Below are 11,075 nucleotides of genomic sequence, written 5' to 3'. Positions count from 1 at the left end.
TCTGAAACCAAAACAGAAACAAGAATCGGCTCTTCGGCATCTCGTTAATAGGTTAGTGCGGGAAAATGCATATAAATGATGTAAAGTATGTATAAAACATGTGAGTATTGTCATAAAAGTAGCATGGAACATAAGAAATTATAGATACGTTTGAGACGTATCATGCAACGATATTGGCTTACCTTTCAGCTCTTTCAGCCTCTCTATCTGCCATCATCATCTGCAACATCTGCATCATTGCATCCTGATTGGTGCTGCGAGTTGGAGGTGCCATCTGAACATTGAGATAGATCATGAGACGAGAGGGAATTTTCTATGGCATATTTTGGGGTAAAGTTCAAAGCTTTAAAACTTGAGTTTTGACATATTGAAATTAAACACACTTTCATTCATTCAAAGAGCACACATTACAAACTAACACACCGGCTGGTTTGAAGAACCATTTCACCGTTCTACGATACAAGGGACCGATACAACTCACACCTACTCAAAGTGCTCATGTGAACTACTCCTCATCAACATTGATCGGGAAGGAATCATCCATCCCGGATTCCAGGTGCTCATAGCCATCCACCTCGGGGTGGAAAGCCAGATCTTCATCTTCTTCCTCCTCGTAGTCATCGTCGTTGCTCACGTAGGAGTATCCATCCCCTTGGATGTCTTCTCCTTCGCCTTCTCCTTCTCCTTCCAGGTCCTTGAGCTGGTCTTCCTGGTCCTGGATGGTCTCCTTCAGTGAGGCGTTCTTGGCGCGGAGGCGAGAGATGGTGTGGTCCTTCTTCGCGTTCTGGCGGCGAAGAGTCTTGCGCTCATTGGCAAGGAGCTGGATGGTCTCAGCCTGCTAAGCCTGCTGGAGGTAGGTGTGGTTGGCGTACGCGCGGGAGTTGTCCAGCTCCATGCGTGTCTCACACAGCATGAAGTCGAGATGCTCCACATGGTGCTTCACCTCGGGGTGAGGTGACAGATCCATCGGTGCTCCCATGGAGTCATGCCTTGCAAGGTGGACGAAGCGGGTTCCCCGAATCTGGGGCAGGTTCTGCCCGCACAGATGGGCAAGTGCTTCATGCATGGCGCGAGCGAGTCCGTCGGCCCAGTTGTTCTCCCTCAAGGAGAACTGGATCCTCTCAGTCATGGGAGGCTCCAGCTTCCCGCGCAGGTCAGCGATGATGACCCACTGCAGCTGTCCTCCGGGCTGGTCATTGACTTGACCCCCGAAGAACTCCGGGAACGGGCGCCCGAGGAACATGGCTAGCTCCGTCAGGTCCTTCTCGAAAACAAGGCCTCCTCCGTTTCCCAATTGGTAAAACTGGGTCTGGGTGTACTGCTCCATCTGTAGAGGAATTGGATGAGTAAGTTAGAGAAGTGCAAGTGTTCAAAATTTTAAACAACTCATAAAGAAGAGCATGAACTTATTGTTTTTTGAAAAAAGATCTCAAAGGTAAGAGTGTGAATATGTTTTCATAACTATTCAATTCATTGATTTTGAAACTAAGTTTTTCAGACGTCCATTCTAACTAGGGTCTCCTAAGGTCAAACAATGGCTCTGATACCAACTTGTCAACACCCGGATTTTTAAGTCCAGATGCCTATTATGCCATACATCGCAATCCCAGGAAGATTGTTTTTGCGAGACATAACAGTTGAATATCATAGAGTCATCATTCATTACAACACATAATCGTCTTACAACAATAGATCACATGATCCAATATTACACAAATAGATGATCTACATGATCAACAACAACAAGTAGCGGAAGCGTAGTAGTAGTGGACTATCTATTCCACAGGCAACGCTTGACGTCAGAAGATGCTCCTAGTTATCGTAGACGTCCTGTTGTCCGTCGTCTTGATATTGTTGCTCCTCTTCATAGTCTGGCATTTGAATAGCCAGGGACACAGCCATGAGTACTTTAAAGTACTCGCAAACTAATACTAATGAATTACTTATCAATTTTAATAAGGGGTGTTAAGCTCTAGGTTTATTTGCATAAAGCCAAGTTTAGTTCGTAAACATTTAGTAAAGACTCCTCATTTTGCTAACTAACTCAAGTGGGAACATTAGTGTCATTCCCACAACTCAGTGGTGATTCAAGTCAAGTCACCTTTCAATTCAACATTTGTTTTCAAGACAAAAGTTCTAACAACGGAACAGTATGGCCTTTCCAATCGTCCGTAACCGTGGATACGGCTATTCGAATAGGTTTAACACTCTGCAGAGGTTGTACTCTTGTGCCACAACTTTTGATTACATCCCTCGGGGATAACCCCGAATCATCGTAACTCAGTACGCGGATCATCAACCATAACCTTTCACTTATATACCCTAGTATAGGCACCTCTCCCCATGAGCTTGGCCTCTCGGTGGAGACAAACCGTCAACCCGGGAACTGCACATGGCTTGGGTCGTACATTCACCTCATATTCACATCATTTCACATTTAACGGAGGCAGCCTCGGCATAACCCCTATGATGCTTGTTTAGAGGGAACCCATACTAAACTACATAAGCTTCTATTTAAACCCTACCCATAATCAGGTATTGTGGGGGTACTTGTATAATTGGAAGGGTGTCGCATTCAAACCCAATCATCAGTTTTCATCAAAAAATCACCAAGTCATTCATGTCACATTCACCTTCAAAATCTTTCAAAGTCATTTCATTTCACATGTTCCCATCTAGAGTAGTCAATTTTATTTAGTTAGCACTAGCAACTAGTCATGAGGGGTGCTATCTAGCTTTGATTGCTCTAGGCTAAGTTTGATGCTCTTGTTCTATTCTAAACCAAGTGAATCATAAATCAAAAATAAACTTTGAAATACAATAAGCAAAATAATTGCAAGGTAAAACATGGGATAGGTTTATTAGACACAAAGTAAAATGTGATGGTGCCTTGCTCTTGTAGAGCTTTGCATTAGGGTGGTTTGCAAGAATATTAGCTTGCCTTGAGCGGGGTAGTGATCAAAGTTCTCTTCCTCCTCCTGCGAGTAGCCCTCCTCCTCTTGATACTCCTCGGAACTAGCGTCTATACACGAATACGAGGTATACAATCACCAAACAAAACTTACATGCTAGACTAAACACACCAAAGATTCACACAAGCTTATTCTAGCATCACATCATTCATAGCATGGTGATTTGACTTTGTTTTCTTTTAAAGAAAAATAATTTCCTCTCATTACCATTATTTTCTTTGGTTTGCTATTTAATTCTTTGGAGGAAATAATTTCCTCTCATTGAATCTTATTAAGATTTAATCTCTTCAAATAATAATAAGGTATAATATATGTTGACCAGGGTCAACACTTCATATCTATTATTTGAGAGTATGATTTAAATGAGGTGCTACACCTCATGCATTTTAATAATAGCATGGTAATGATTTAATATCACTAAGTAATAAAATATGAGGTTCATTATACTAAGGTCATTACCTCTTATTGAATTACTTAGGATCAAGATTTAAATGAGAGAGTAGCTCTCATACTATTTAAATAAATTAATTTTGATGAGTTAAATGGACTAGAAATGGCCACATAGTCATTATTTTGCTCTAGTCCATGATCATACAAACAACTATGCTATCTCTTTGCAGAAACAATTAGGGTATGTCAAATGTGATTTATGAGAGTTGGAATCAACTCAAAATCACTTATGGTTGAATTCTAAATAAAGTTTGAAGTTTGAAAAAGCCATGCCTTGTTATTTTTACTATTCAAATTCTACAATGAATCTGAGGGTGAGACTAGTGTGGTTGTTTAGATCTTTTTCCAAGCTTTCCAAATATATAAAGTTCACCAAATTTGGTTTAGCCGATTTGAAACTATTTAAGTTTTAGTAAAGCATCAGCAAGCAATTCAAACAATTCTAAAAATTCGAATTCAAACTGCTGGGCTTAGGCGGGAAAGGAATTTGGGCCGCAGCGGGGAAAAAGAAGTTGGGCCAGCCCATCTGCGCGTCTCGCGCGAGTGGGCTGCCTGACAGTGGGGTCCTGCTGTCAGCGCCACTTAACAGGCGAAACGGTATGGCGAGCGTGGGACGTTGGATTAGAAAGGAAATCGACGGCGCACAGGCATCGTCGTCTCCGACGAGAGGCCGTGGCTCTGGCGGCGAGGGTGGGGGGTCGGAGAGCCTACCGGGGCTCCGACGGTCGATGGCGAGGTGCGCGGTGATGTTGGCGAGTACGGCGAGTCGACTGGTACAGGTGGCGGTGCTCGGGGAAGCTCCAATTGACGACGGCGATCTCCGTGTACTTGCGGGCTCCGGTGACGAATTGGCGGCGCTCCGGTGCTAATGTGGCTAATTGACTGTGCGTTGAGAAGCAGAGATGGGAGGAGAGTGAGGTGCTGTGAAGAGTTGGGGTGCGGGAGAGCTCTATTTATAGAGGGGAGGAGGTGCTGCGGGTGCCCGTGGTGGTCAAGCATGGCGTGGCGGTTTCAGTGCGCGAAGGGCCAAGGCGAGGACGGCGGGCGATGTCTGTCTTCCTGGCGATGCTCAACGGCTAGCTGGCGCTGCGAAAAAGTGAGGGGGCGACGCAGGATCATGTCGCGTCTGCGACTGTACTGGCGGCTAAAGTTATTCACGGGCGGCGGCGGCAGAGCTGGCGCGGGCGCGTGAGCATGTCTAGCTCGTAGCCGTTGGGGAGAAGATGTTGTGGGCAGAGGTGGAGGTGCAGGGAAGGACGGTTGCGGCGACGCGTGGTGCCGCTCTGGCGTGTCCAGTGCACGCTCACCGCGCAGCTGGCAGGGTACTGGGCGTCCTGGGCAAGTACGGGGCTGGCCAATGCCGGCCTCTCGCATGCCAAGGCTTGGCATGGGCGTGTCCAGGATGTGCTGGAGATGCTCTGGGACATGGTCTAAAGAGAGGGAGAGGATCAGAGGTGAGTGATGGCATGGAGGTGGCGTCTGTGCTCGGCATGGGCGTGTCCTGGCCATGTCCACACTTTAAACAACCACCCATTGGCTTAGTTTGATGCGGGGAATATAGAGGTACAACTTTGAGTAGGATTGGTCTCTGGTTTAGGCAAGAAACTGGTGGGTAATAGCATGAGTGGCACAACTTTGATTCTGCCTGCCAAGTGTTCGATCATATGGCCGCATGTAACTTTTAGTTGAATTTTGGAATTGTTTTTGGTGAAGTTGATTTGAATAATTAATGGAGTAGAATGGTGGTGGTGGTGTGCAATTTGGTGCTGGTTTGCAAAGTTTCAAAAAGTGGATGATCTATACTTTGTTTCATAGTTGCAACTTGTCTCATTTATTTTAGTCAAACTAGGCAGAGTCAACCATAGTGGTCAACACAAGAAATGCTCATCTTGATATGGTCTTGGATGAGGTGGAAAGAAGTGAGGGGTTTGGGTTTAAGAATCTGCCAAACCAGGGGCTCAAAGTGGACATGATGATATAAATGTGCAAAGTGACCATTATCATATGTGATGGAATTTTGATATTTTCCTTTGCTTTGATTGTTGTTTCTTTGATGCAAATGTGTTTATTATTGATATATTAGAGTTTCACAAGCAATGGCACAAGCCATGGTGGCCTTGGTTAAAGATTTGCATATTTGGCTAAGTGTGCATGTGAGTGAAATTGCATTTTTCTATTTCTTTTATTTCTCTCAAACTTGAGGTTCTATGATCATATAATAGGGTTTAAGCACATATGATCATCACACAACACTCATCATGGCAAATGCACACAAGAATGCATGCACACTATGTATAACACTATATGCATAATAAAAGTTTTTGTTAGTTGTGAAATTTGAGGAATTGAAATTCTTGTTCTTTATTGAGTTGAAACTTGGGATGTTACAAGGTGATGGATGACTGGAAGCATATAAATATCCACATGGATCATTGAAAGCATGACTACCGGAGCAACATAGCAACAACACAAGTGGAGACACCAAACAATGTTTGCCAGAGAATAAAATGCATTAGTCGATGAATTGAATTGTACTATAAACATACTTTTCCATAGAAGAAATTGCAACATACTTTGAATTGTGGATACACATAGTGAATTATTATGTCATACACACACAGAGAGACGAAAAATGCATGGGACCATATATATTACTAGTACTTTCTTAAACATTTCTCTACATAATCCCTAGAACACAGAAACTGAATACATAATACAGAAACTGAATACATAATACAAAATAGTTCACCATTACATTACAAGACTATAAGATGAAGGACACGAAATAGTTCAGCATTACATTACAAGACTAGAAGATGAAGGACACGAAATAGTTCAACATTACATTGCAAGACTAGAAGATGAAGGACACACAATAGTTCAGCATTACATTGCAAGGCTAGAAGATGAAGGACACGAAATAGTTCAGCATTACATTACAAGAAACCAAATAAGACACTAGCTACTCATTTTGGTAGTCATTCCACATCTGCATTGCGATCTGGTCCCTCAAATTGTTGCCCTCCACTTGGTTCCCCGGGAGCTGTCCAACATCATCTGGTTGTTGTACCACGTCATCATCATCGTCACCTGGGAGATCCACAAAATTTGCTGGGTTTATGTTATCATCTTGGTCTTCAAGCCAGTCTTCATCACCATTGTACTGCTTGATGATATTGTGGAATATTGTTGTAGCGGCTGGTATCTTAATTTGATTCCATATTTTGTGGAATGTGCCAACTTTGAGAATAGGAAAACATTTTTTCAGAATTCCCAGAACCCGCTCAATATGGTTTCGAAGGACAGCATGGCGATGATTAAACAATTCCATGTAGTTTTGTGGACGCCGACGACCACGTCCAAATTCCTCAAGTGGTAGCGAACCACTCGGTATGGCGCAAGAAAGAATTGGGTGTTGCCATATCCACCATAAACTAGGTAAAACTTTCCAGCAGGGACTGTGAAACCTCTTTGTATGGCAGAATTAAGCACCCTAGCATCACTAGCCGACCCTTCCCAGCCGCAGGAAATGAATGTTATGTTTAGGTCGAAATCACATGCAAACATAGCATTCTAGCTTAGGCTGCCTTTTCTATTCCTCCATGGAGAGGCACGGCTAGGTGTTCTAGTGACTGGCACATGGGACCCATCAATTGCACCAATACAGTTCTGCATATAGAAAGTTTGGGTAAAAAATAAGAAATAGTAGATAAGAGAATGGTTTTGGCAGAAAAATAAGGTTTCAAGTTTGGACCTGGAAATATGGGAAGAAGCGGCGGTCTGTAGCTATCTTTGGATGAGTTTCATATAGATTGAGAGGCTTCACGATTCTTGTTGTTAAGGTTGGAATAATATCAAAGAATTCCCTGACATACTTGCTGAAACTCCAACCACTATGCTTAAACTCTAATTGCATTTGTTCATATGAAGCATTATGTGAGAGCATGTACAAGAAAAACGCAAGCTTCTCTTCCACCTTGATTCTGGAATCTAAAATCAATCCCTCATCTCTAAGGTATGACGCCAACCACGTGAAAATGTATGGCTCCATCCTAAAGGTAACTAAGCAGTCCTTGAGGTGTCCTCCAAGCAATTTTCTGACATGCTCCTTGCCGTATACAAATGAAAGGTGGCGTATTTTTCCTTGCTTTTGCCATGTCAAATGGAAGTGCAATGCGGGCAAAATGATAAACATGAATTCTTCATCTTCCTTGTTCCTCTTCCTAATACGTTCTACACTCACCAAGTCCATGACACCCTATATTAATACACAGAAAATACACTTCGCAAGTTAACACACGGTTTAGTTTCGTGGAATTACTTAGGTTCCAGGGAATACACTCAGGTAAACCAAATAATACACAAGCAGGGAGCAACAATAGTACATTATTCAAAACAGGGAGCAAAAGCATCTACTTTGCACATAAATTATTCAAAATAGGGAGTAACAATAGGGAACCAGAGCAGCTAGCTCGACAGTAAACTAGAGCAATACATATCAAGATATGGAACAACTAGCTCGACAATAAACACTAATGACCACAGCCAAAACAGTACAGGGAAACAAGTACAAGGAATAAAACCTGAAGCAAGAGGGCGTTTAATTTAGACAATTAGATAAACATACCGAATACTGGTGTTTTTACACGATCCCAAGAGGGTGGAGCCTCGTCACTGAATGAATTTACCAGAGAGAATGCCAGGTTTGCAGAATAGCAAAACCTGAAGCAAGAGAGCAATCTTCAGTGTAACACTTGCAGAATATTACTTCAGTACCAGCAATCATGTGAAATGTCACCACAATAACTATATATATAGAACTGCAGCTAACTAGTCATGTAGTAGCTTAACTGCAAGTTCTATTTCATACAACTATTCCCAGCAATGTTATTTCCCCAGAATAATAGCAGGTTAATTACCAAACAGGAAAACAGGAATGTACATAATATACACAGATTCGTCTTGAGTTTTCATGAATACAATTGACGACACTGTCAAGTATAAATCCATTCATATACACTGGAATTGAGACACGACTTGCAAGGATACCAAAAACAACAAGACATGCTTTTATACACTAGAATTAAGCATGGTAAATTAAAACCATTACATGATGCTCACGTCAGGTTATTTTGTAAATATAAGTGCTGTAAATTCAGACCAAGGCAGATGCAGTATTGAAAAATAAGGCAATAGATAATGGATTTGTAAGGTGGAATGACAGAGTCAACTAAGAAAATAAAACCTTTTGCAGTATAAGAACATTGTTTACAACACCATGTTTTTTGCTGTAAAATCGACCAAGTCATTAATTTTGGGTCGCCATGCACATAGATACAACCCTAATTATGAGTTCCATATGAAATAGCGCAGAAAACTCTCAAAACAGGAATGCTTGTGGTATGCATTTTGTTGGCACGAGTTGTGCATTTAACCAATCTACTAGTAGTTTCTACTTATTTGTCATTATACACCTGTGAATTTGTTGTTCTTTTAATCTATTAGCCGATGCTGTCTCAGTTTATTTTTCTTTGCTTTATTCTTTCTGTACAGACTTGAAACATATCAATGTGATAGACTACATGTGCACATCTAAAATGTGATCCGAATTCTGAGCTGTGATGTTCAACAGTTACCAAGATTGTTCAGTACTGTGAGCTAGAAACATTGTATGATCCGTCTAAGTTATGGCTGGAAAGATTTACAGCTACAAATCCAGCGATTATTATATGCCAGTGCTTCACACACAACAGCCGCTTGTTCCAGTATTTAACTATTGCGGCAAGCCCCAAATTCAGAGTGCTGCCTGTATAGTAATCACAATCCAAATCGTACCCACGATGCATCCCGACAAGAACAAATCAATCATCACTAGTGGAAAGCAGGGCTTTCGTGGGAGCCTTTTGTCGCGGGCGCGACTGCACCCGCGACAAATGGCGTGGCCACGTCGCCCCGAAACCATTTGGAGCGAGCCGGGCCTTTTGTCGCGCCCTTTTGTCGCGGGCCGTATCACAACCCGCGACAAAAGGGGTCTGAGCTCTGGTGCCTCCTGTCGGCACCCGTAATACGACCCGCGACAAAAGGGCCATGCCTATATATACACGCAGTCAGCCCCCCCCCCACCTCCCTACATTTTTTTTCCTTGGTGGTGAAAGGTGGAGGTGTATGCTAGCTCATTTTTTCTTCATGTGCACAAGAGGTGTTTGATGGAATGCTTGTGAGGGATGCCACTTGATTTTGTTTGATAAGATTTCTCCTCTTTTTGATCCTAAAAGGTTAGCAACTATTTTCTCGTACATACATAGTCCGTACAATACTAATTTTAGCAAGGTGATTGCATCTGATACATAATTGTACTTATGATGCAGATGAGTCATCCATGGATGTACGGTAACCGATGTGCTCCCGCTTTCAGAGAGGGCGTGAATTCTTTCCTGCTTGTGGCCGAGGCCAACAAGTCGAAGCAAGGTTTTATGTGTTGTCCATGTCTGAAATGTAAGAACGAGAATGATTACTCTTGCTCAAGAGACGTTAAGAGCCACCTGCTTCGGTTTGGATTCATGTCCAGCTATAATGTTTGGACCAAGCACGGAGAAGAAGGGGTTATGATGGAAGACGGCGATGAAGAAGAAGATAACGATGACCAGTACCGATCTATGTTCTCTGAATGCGATGATACCGCAATGGACAACAATGAAGAAGAAGGAGGTGAAGAACAGGCAGCAGATGATCCTGTTGATGATGATCTTCGTCGGACCATTTCTGATGCAAGAAGAGACTGTGGCACGGATAAGGAGAGGTTGCAATTCGACAAGATGTTAGAGGACCACCACAAATTGTTGTACCCAGGTTGTGAAGATGGGCAGAGAAAGCTGGGTAGCATATTGGAATTGCTGAAATGGAAGGCAGAGGTCGGTGTGACTGACTCGGGATTTGAAAAATTGATGATAATATTAAAGAAGCTGTTTCCAAGAAATAACGAATTGCCCATCAGTACATATGAAGCAAAGAAGCTTGTCTGCCCTGTAGGATTAGATGTGCAGAAGATACATGCATGCATTAATGACTGTATCCTCTACCACGGTGAGAAGTACGAGAATTTGAATAAATGCCCGATATGCGATGCATTGCGGTATAAGATCAGAAAAGATGACCCTGGTGATGTTGAGGGCGAGCCACCCAGGAAGAGGGTTCCTGCGAAGGTGATGTGGTATGCTCCCATAATACCACGGTTGAAACGTTTGTTCAGAAACAAAGAGCATGCCAAGTTGTTGCGATGGCACATGGAAGAACGTAAGAAATACGCGATGTTGAGGCACCCCGCTGATGGTCGGCAGTGGAGAAACATCGGGAGAGAGTTCCCGGATTTTGCAGGTGAGGCAAGGAACTTATACTTTGGTCTAAGTACAGATGGCATGAATCCTTTTGGGGAGCAGAGCTGCAGTCACAACACCTGGCCCGTGACTCTATGTATCTACAACCTTCCTTCTTGGTTGTGCATGAAGCGGAAGTTCATTATGATGCCAGTACTTATCCAAGGCCCAAAGCAACCGGGCAACGACATTGATGTGTACCTAAGGCCATTAGTCGATGAACTTTTGGAGTTGTGGGCCAAACCAGGTGTACGTGTGTGGGATGAGCACACCGAGCAAG

The 11,075-nt window shown here is 43.0% G+C and overlaps 1 pseudogene; it reads right to left on the bottom strand.

Moving 5' to 3' along the window:
- Positions 1-6,153: 6,153 nt before the first annotated feature.
- On the bottom strand, positions 6,154-7,719 carry LOC127338374 (uncharacterized; annotated as a pseudogene).
- Positions 7,720-11,075: the final 3,356 nt, after the last annotated feature.

The sequence above is a fragment of the Lolium perenne genome, chromosome 3, assembly GCF_019359855.2.
Source record: "Lolium perenne isolate Kyuss_39 chromosome 3, Kyuss_2.0, whole genome shotgun sequence".
NCBI lineage: Eukaryota > Viridiplantae > Streptophyta > Magnoliopsida > Poales > Poaceae > Lolium > Lolium perenne.
This window is presented reverse-complemented; position numbering and strand designations above follow the sequence as displayed.